Source organism: Aphelocoma coerulescens, chromosome 2 (assembly GCF_041296385.1).
Source record: "Aphelocoma coerulescens isolate FSJ_1873_10779 chromosome 2, UR_Acoe_1.0, whole genome shotgun sequence".
NCBI lineage: Eukaryota > Metazoa > Chordata > Aves > Passeriformes > Corvidae > Aphelocoma > Aphelocoma coerulescens.
Genome location: NC_091015.1, coordinates 71,152,018 through 71,161,516, shown reverse-complemented (window position 1 = coordinate 71,161,516; position 9,499 = coordinate 71,152,018). Strand labels below are relative to the sequence as shown.

The 9,499-nt window shown below is 36.8% G+C and overlaps 1 long non-coding RNA gene across 1 annotated transcript; it reads left to right on the top strand.

Moving 5' to 3' along the window:
* Positions 1 to 2,891: 2,891 nt before the first annotated feature.
* On the top strand, positions 2,892 to 8,642 carry LOC138105772 (uncharacterized). The gene is made up of 3 exons (XR_011148676.1): positions 2,892 to 3,006; positions 3,088 to 3,208; positions 8,336 to 8,642. It is a non-coding gene; the product is annotated as an uncharacterized lncRNA (long non-coding RNA).
* The last annotated feature ends 857 nt before the right edge of the window (positions 8,643 to 9,499 follow it).

Here is a 9,499-nt window from a genome sequence, read left to right as displayed (position 1 = left end):
AATTCAAAACATTTTTTCTCATTTTCCTTTTTTTATTGTCATATTTTCAACATGTACCAATTTCAAACCTGCACCCCTTTGTGGCTGATTAAAATTTGGGTTTAATGATTGTCTTGTGCCGACCAATGCTGACCAGGTTTTCCTTTCAGAAAACCATGCCCTGTTGGTGGGTTTTTTAATTTAGTCTTTAGTTTAAAAAAAGGAAATTTGTCTGAAAGGATCAGATGAAAAATTTTTCCATGTATTTTGAAGCTGAATTCCATATATTTCTAGTCTAATTGTGTTAAAGAGCCAGGATCAACTTCGTCTAACCATCGGGTTGTTTGGAAGTCTTTAGTGTGTTAGCAAAACATTCAAAGAAATGAAAAACATTCCTTTTTAACAAAAGCTTAGTATTTGAGGAGAAATACTCTTCTTGCTGGAAAACCTAGGCTGTGCTTCTCTTCTTGGTGATGTATTTCTCACTGATATGAACAGCAGATGGGCTCCAGTGGCGTGTCCTTGCTGGAAAGGGTTTGGTAAGCATGATGGCACATCCAATGACACTTCTACAACAGTCTTACATAGACTGCCAAGAGCAGTATCTGTCTCACTGTTGCAACTGAACAAATAATTGGAATCTTGAAGCAGCTTTTTCAGGAAAGAGAATGACCAATTCAGAAAAATGAAGTTCCATGGCAGAGAACATAAAAGGAACAATGGTGTCTTTTTATTCTTTTCCCTCCCTTAGAAAGGTGAATGAGAATCAAGTTACTCAAATAAAATTTTCATGCTTTTTTTCAAAGCAGGATACAGCATGGGAGAATGGCAAATCAGCAGGTTGTGACTAGTTTTGGAAGAAGCATTTATGATGTGCATGGAGACATAAAAATCAGAAGAAAGCTAAGCAGTGAAGAGAAATATGAAAGTAGAGAGGTGAGAAGGTGGACTGGAAAAGAGTCTGAAGAGACAGAAGAGATTAAGATTTTGTAGAAAGAGACTAGAAGAACAAATAAGCATGTTGGGGAGAATAAATACATGGTACAGGTTAGAGACTTGCTGGGGTAGAGCCAGACCACAGGTTGAGGAGGAGCTAAAGGTAACTGAGCAGACTGAAAAGAAATGCGATGATGTTGAAAGAAAATATTCTAGTAGGCAGTTATTAAAGTTACATACATTATACTTATTTTTTATTGTCATCTTATCATTCTGCATCACTATGTTTATTGAGTGAAAGTGAAGGGAAATATGTAGCAGGAAAGATGGGAGACAGCATTACTATCAGAGACTGGGAAGGAACTGGGGAAGAAGAGGGAAAACATAAAGCAGAAACTAAAGGAAAGGGGATAGGATGAGAAGAATGAGGATGAAGAGCAGAATTGAAGGACTGAGAGAGAGAACAAGAAGGGGTAACTTTTAGGAACAGCATCAAGATCCACTTTACACAGGCAAACACCATCGTTAATGATCATCCTGAAATGCACATGAATACATTGCAGATCGAACATTGTGTAGTATAGTCAATGTTCATTGTAATATCTTAGAAGTTTTAAAGGAAATCTCATTTTTAGCTATGAGCCATGATTTATTTACTTATTTATTTATATGCTTGGCATTAAGTTCCATACTGGAGAGTTTAATTTCACAGGGTCAAAGTGAAACACGAAATTAGACAGAGGAACAGTACATAATAGTACAAAAAAATGGAGTCATAAATAAGTGTAAAAATAATGGAGTTAAGTTAAAATCAGGGTAGAGGTTTTGATGGTTTGATTTCTGTTATCACTGCATGAAGAGGAAGTGACTTTTTCTCTCTTATTTTAAATTTGTAAATGATGATGTTTTAACAATGTCTGTATTCTGAGAAACTGCTCTTCCAAGGGGCACATACCAACTGAGGCAGAGCTGATGGCCTGTATGCACAGATCCTCACCTTGCATACACTGAGATGAAGCTCTGTGAATTACAGAGCACTGCAAAGGAGCAAAATATGCTGCTCTGCATGTCGGGAATGGGGAAAAATAGGAGATGGTCGTATTTTACGTATAGTTTGCTATCCATACAACCTGCCACCTGGAAAGCAAACAGCTAATGGAGAGTGTTGTTTTTCCTTTCACAGCTGACAGTTGCCTTTGTTCAAATAAACCCAGAAATGTTTGCAATAAAGGCACAAATATCCTCCAAGAACTTACTGAAGGATACTCAGTAAATCTTTCAGTCAAGCCTCAACATCAGCAACCACAAACAAAGGGTACCAGAAGATTCCTCTTAAACAGGAAGAAAGATAAGTTTTGATACTGAGGTTGCTTTCTTAAAAATTCTGAGTGAATAAAGTAGTCTTGACAGAAAGTTCCCAGTTATGGATTACCTATAAAAAGAATAAAAGAGATGAACATTGAAGGTTTTTCATGGCTGTAAACAAATAATTTGTGAGCACACTGTGCTCAGACCACAAATAGAAGCAGGAATTAGAAGTGCCCCTAGCTGACCAGCATATACATATATCATTGGTCTGGTGTAATGAAGATTACCTGATAAAGATCACAATATGACAGTTTTCCTTTTGCATTGGCTGCTGAACAGCCAGAAACTGTTTTCTGCGGCCAGCCAACTATTGATCCAACTCCCTCCTGTCAGTGATGCAGTTAATGGGAATTCCACAGGCAAATAAAAGCTACATTTTGTCTTCATTTTCATCTGAAATATGAGCTGGTCCTTTGTACTCTAGACAGTCATTTATTACTCATTTTCCTTTATTGATGTTTATGAGCTGAAGCATAAAATGATTCTCAAATGTAGTTTAATTGAGGCAGCAGTTGACACTGTGACCATGATTACTGCTGCACCATCAGCTGCATTAAATCCATGAATCAAGGTTTGCTTTTCATTGGTCTTTGAGGCAGCATACGGCAGAAAGTATCCTTAAAATGCAACTCTGCTGTAGCTGGAGAAATATGTCGATTTGTCTTCATAGGGACCGAGGGGGGAAAAAGTGCCCAAAGTCCTTAGCAAAACAGCAACAGAGCAGTAAAGTGTTTCTTATTACTTTACATTCAAAGACTCCTACCACCCCCTTACCCTAGGTCTTAAAAGTTATTTGTAAAATAGTCTTTCTTATATGCTTTCTAATATTTTTCTCTCTGAATTATGAGCAACAAAATGAATAGAAGGAAGAGCTGCCATACACAGCAAGAGGGGAAGCCAAGACACTCAATTCATTTGTAAAATGGTAAGGACAATCAATACTGTGGGGAAGTATTTTTTATATGCAGTTATTAACTCATAAGCTACAGTATATCTCATCTCATTTCAACAACAGCTGAGGTCTCCATTTCCCCCTGGAGACCCCTGCAGGTCCCATTATGAGAATCATAAATAATATGTGCTAATGAGATATGAATTGATTATGTTGGAAAAGCTGACATTTTCATCCATCATTCTAAATGATGTTTAACAATGGATTACCAGCCAGTAATTCCTCTGATATGAGATTAAATAAAATAGCAGGCTGTTTCAGCAGGCTAGCTCAAGGAGATGGCAATAAATCTGCTCAATTACTGTATTACCAATCCGTTTTTCACTGCTAAGGATATTATTATTTCATTTAGACTTGTTCATGCATCATAGATTATTTTATTTCAGTCAGTCAATGGGAGAAACTGCAGTATTTTATTCACTGAGCTGCAAAGAACTGGGCTTTGATAGAGTACAGTATGCACAGCTCAGTGGGCCTCCAGCAGATAGAAGAAATGCTACCGAGCTCCTATCAGATCAAAAATACATTGTGAAATCCACATTTCAGGAACCAGCATTTTTTTTTCAACCTAATTTACTTTACTTATCTGAAAAGTCTCAACTGAAGGATACTGCCTAAAAAGCTGATCAATTGAAACAAAATTATTGGCTCCTCTAAGATGATTTGTACTTCACCTCGGTCCTGTAGTATATTGAGAATTAGATCATTCGGACTATCCTTTGGCGTGGCAAATTAGATTGCAAATAACTGTAATACAAATGGTCCCTGTTTTTTTCTTGTTAAGGAGGGAGGGAAAATAAATAAATAAAAAAGCATGCAAAGTTTATTAACAAACACCTATCATAGAGTTATTTCCTTTGCCAGCTTGACCTCACAGTCTTGACAAACTCCCCTTCCTTGCAACAACATCTAATACTTTGCAATTCATTCAGCAGCCATTGTAGAACCCAACACAGAGTTTTTAGTAACTGCAGCATATACTGAATAGACTGGGGCATGCCCAGTGTCCAACCAAGCCAGCTGGATACTGGAGAACTTGAGTTTTCCCCATCTGCCCTGGTCTGCAAATTGGTGCAGCAGGTGGTTTGTGGCCAGCACAACACTCATACGTCATCAATGAACCCGGTTATTTTACCAGCCTGTTTTTCTGTAAAAGAGGAAGAAAATATTAACATGATTATTCCTCCCCTTTCTAAATACTGGGAAGGCCACAGCCTTACAGTGTCAAGCATTCCATTCCTTGCAGAGAGGTACCTATGCCAAACTTGCTTCTTAAGTTCCTCTCCACAGACCCTGCCCCTTTCCTCTACTCATTGGCATCCCTCAAAGGAAAATATCAAAAAGGTGGGCTTTTCTTCAAAAGCAGGATAACAAGATCAATTATACTTTAATTGTGCGGTGGTTAGATGGAAGATGCATGGAAGAGACTTCATTTTTTTTATGACTCAAGGGTCAGCTGAGGAGTGACAGGTGCTCAGGTACAACAGAAAATATGATCCAGCAATAAGTATCTTCCCCGACTTACTGTTTCTCAGCCCAGCAGAAAAACTTACCTAATAGACATGTTGCAGAATATTATACCTCTGGAAGCATAACCCTATGTATAAATGCAATGCTGGACTCCCACTCAGCTCTAAGGGAGGCAGTAAGGGAGTCAGTGTGGATAGGTCTTTGAAAAAAGAGTTTGACTTTCAGACAAAAAAGCAACAAGAACTGCAGGAAATTTTTGGGGAAGCAGTAGAGCTAAACCTGAAATGTCATTATGCCTCTGTGTTGACTAACACTTCCTGTTAAAAACGGGTATAGCAGAATTAGAGGACAGACCTGGAATCATACCGGGATCATACAGATATGGAAATAATTGTGTGCAAAGAGTACTGAATAGAATAAACCTCTTCAATTTGGAAAAGACTTGTTAAGGAGAAGGAAGATATTATAAATCTAGAATAGAGAAAGTGTTTTTAAGTATTTATCAAAAAATAGGTCATTCAAAGAAATGGTTGAGCAATTTTCAAAGAACCAAAACATTTAAAAAACCTCACAGATTTAGATTGTAGTTTTCATCTATTGTTTTCTGTATATCAAAATGTAACAGAGATTAAATAATTCAATGAATAATATTTCCATCCTGTCTTAAATACAAAAAATCCATGTAAAATAAAGGTATTTCTATAACAGAATAATATCTTAATCTTTGAAGGTAATGTCTTAGTTTTCTCATAAGGATCATATGAATGAAATAACATCTGTAGCATCTACGAGTTCTGCTTCATAATACTAGCACACTAGATAATAAGGAAGTTTTGTCATCAGATTTCCTTGCTGATACTTGCTTGTGTTTTCCCTGTTTGGGGAGTACTGCTTCTTTCTTACCTGCTTTACCTGAATTTGAATATAATTTTATCAGCCTTTCCAGATTTTGGCCGTGTGACCAGGTTTTTGATGCTCTGGTGCAAGGTACAGAGGATATGTGCCTGTGGTTGCTATTCAGGTGTCTGCATGGTGGCTAGCATTTTTGAAATAACCTCTTGGAATAAGTGCGGGATATTTGAAAAACTTTTTATGAGGGGTTTATTTGTTTGTTTGGGTTTGTTGTTTCAGTTTTTTTAAAATCTAAATTTTAAATTTTAGTACCCAGTGCTACCATAAGAATAGGTTAACATTAAAAAAAGTTGCAGGGCTTTGAAAACTAGCAGGTTTTCTATCCAGTAGGAAAGACCCATCCCTGTACTCACTTTGGTATCATAGCTGATGAATGTTGACATAGTGACTGCTAACGTGATTAACAGTACTGACTATTCTGAAAAGATAGTAATAATTGTGATTTAGGCTGAAGACTTTACTCGAGTTGTAAATGCTTAAACTGTCAAGATGTTTATACTTAAGTCAGTCACATTTCACAAGGCAGTCAATGTCAAGCCGACACCTAAATTTCAGGGATTTTCTGTAAAAATGGGTCTACATTTTTAGGGACGACTTTATTAATTTTTATTATTATCACTATTTAAGGTAAGAATGCTATTTTCATTTTATGTGTTTTCAAGCTCAAAAGAGGTTGATGAGGAAGATGAGGAGGCATGCTTTAGGCACTCAGTCGCTTCCCAAGGATTGATTTAGTAGTCAGTGAACCCTAAGTAATATATCTTGAGTCTCTATGAAGTGAAATCTTGTAATTCTCAGAACACAGTCTTGGGGTACTACAGAATATTCTGTCTTGCAGTTAGAGAGAAAGAAATAATTTCTGCCACAGGAAAACTGATTGGGTTCTAAGGTTAAATGTATAAATGTACAAATCCTATAACTCAGGACCTGAACTTTCATAATGGGTTCTATGACGGCAGAGTTTAAAAATCTTAATGGCATAACATATCGTGGTGAATCTCAAGCCCTACTGCAAAGTTTCTGCCTATTTGCACTGAGAACTCTCTCTTATTGACAGTGTAAATGTAGATGACTCGTTGTTATGTATAAATGTGCATATATGTGATGTGCCATGTCCTCGCAAGACGATTCTCCAAGCTAACTGCACATGAACTATTTCAACAATTTTGAGAGGTTTTTTGTGAAGCCTGTACTAATACTGACAGTCATGTTGTAAATCAGGATATACAGGTATGATGTAGATATGAGCATATCAAGTTGTGACATTTGAGGTTTAGTCACTCAGAGCTGAGCTGACCTGTGCGCATGGTGCAACTGAAGGCCTTTACAACAATCAGAGCACTGAATTAGAGGCAGCATTTTTCTCTAATGTGTCTCTAAGACCTCTGAAATTCAAAATTTCTTTACCATGCTGTTTAAAGCATGTCTGAAAGTGGACCTCAGAATAAAACCCATTAGATAGTTGTTGGCAAAAAACTAATATGCATACAATGTGAGGATGTTAAAAAAGTCAAATGACAGAGTCCCCGGAGATTAAAAACAAATCCCATAATTTCACAGGATTCATAAATGATCCCAGTGGCCATATAAAATACTTGAAATCATAGGATTATTTGAATGTTTAAGTATTTTCCATCTGCCTTGACAATGATTGCATTTATAAGATGCCAAATACTACTTCTTATTATCGTTTAACCTGTAGATTAAATTGTAAACACTAAGAGTGACTCCAAGTATGTTACAAGCCAAGTTTCCTCATTGTTTTAATGGATAACTTATTTTTAAGGAAATTTTGCATTGAGATTCTGAGTTCTTTCAGCAATCTGGTATAAACAAGCACAGGATATTGATATTTACAGCCAAAAGCCCCAGCAGTGGTATTTTCTCAGTAAGAATGTGAGTGTTTCTACTAAAACGCAGAGGACCTCACTGCTGGTATGGGAACTACAGACACTGCACCCGTGTAAGTGTTCATAAGCAAATCTTGGGTCTGTGCAGGTTGGAATGGAACAATGATACTGATGCTTTTCCTCAGTGTTTATTCGTAGCTGTATAACGTTCATCAGTTCGTGCCTTCTTGCAATCATTTCAAGTACTTTCAGGGGTTTGTAGGTCAAGAAACACAAGTCTTGAACACCAGATTTGGACTAATTGGCACATAGGTTGGGTTTATTTTTTCCTTTATCAATTTTTCTTTCAATTTTATGCTTGAGAAGCTCATCCACACTTATGCATGGCTGGATATTTAAAATGTCTTTCAGTTAGCCCCCACTCTTTCAGTGACAATAATTCATCACCTTCTGGGGTGAGGAAAGAAAATTTTTCCATTTCTTCAGTCCTTTTTGTAATCCTAAAACTGGGATGTGCCTGCTCAAGTCCCTTGCACTCTGCACCACACCTCTAAGCAACTCCTCAACTCAATGAACCTCTGTCTGTCTCCCTTTCTGAATGTTTTCTCCCACAGCAGCAGTAGCAGGGGCAGTTTGCTGCATGACAGATGTTGCTGTGTCACCTCCTTCCCCTGGTGCCAGCCCCTGGGTGCAGAGGGAGCTCCAAGGATTCTGCAATAACTTCTGCAAACTCATTCACATCCAAAAGAGCAAAGGAGATGCTGAGTGGGAAGGGACATTTCTTGCAAGAGGTATTAAGCAGGGAAAACTCCTAGTATTTTATTACAAATAATATTAAGCTTTTCCCACCTCTCTTTCTTGCTTGCAGATAACATTGGTCCACTAGACCAATGTTACATAAAGGAGTTATGAATGTATGAATTTTGGAGATCTTCTGCAATAAGATTCATGGGAATCCATTCCTGATGTAAAAGTTGATCCTAGCTGATTAGACTTCACTGAGCAACTGGTTCCTGCGGCCTGAAGACCAGACTGTCATATCTATTTTCCTCTTTTAAGTTAGTATATTATGATTGTGTTGAAAGACTGTATTAAATCACCTTAAGTTCTGTAGTTCTTCTGATAAAAGACGGAGTCTTAGTAATAGCAGCCATTATAGGTATCCAGGCAATAAAGCACAGTGAAGTCACAGATATAAAGGAGTCATGTCCCTGAATTAAACGCTATATTAAAAACAGAAAGAAAAAAATTACAGATTTATTGCACAATCAAAAAAAAAAAAAAATCTTCACAGTTCAATGATAATTCTTGGCTAGCACAGTCATCAATATCAGATTTACAATAAAACATCTGAGGAACACATGCAGAAATAAACTTATTCAAACAGAAACAGAGTAATTTGTGAACATAGCCTGTCTTCCAGTCCCAAAACTGGTTTGATTTGTGGTATCATTTTATTTTTTCCTTGCCTGCTTGCTTTTACACAACCGAAAATTGGTTCAGAAATGCAGAGCTGGGCTAGAGGTCAGAGATCATATTTCCTTTCACATTCACGTATTTTGTTGCTGGAATTGAGAAAAAAAAAAAGTGCAAAAAATACAAGGTTAAAATTTTCTCAGTATGTCAAGGATATTCTTCTTTATTAAGAACTTAATTTTGTAAATAAACTTGATCACAGTGTCAAATGTTGCCACTTTAATATGTATAAACCGAGATTTGAAAGAAACTTGAAAACATTATAATGTTGAAGCCATATTCACATTTATTTTGGCTTTGCTTTTCTTTTGTTTTCTTTTCTTATTTATTTTTTTTAGACCTGGAGCAAATCATAATGATGAAACTTAGGTTTCTTCATAACAGGGGAAGGCAAAAAAAATCCCAAAAACCTGGTTTAGTCTCATTGGACAACATGATGGTAGTGGCAGGGTTAACTTGTTCAGATAGTAACTAAACCTAATTTTTTTTATTTAACAATTTAGAGTGCTAAAAGAGAGGCCTTTTATAACCAGCAAAGTACCTGCAAGACTTCTTA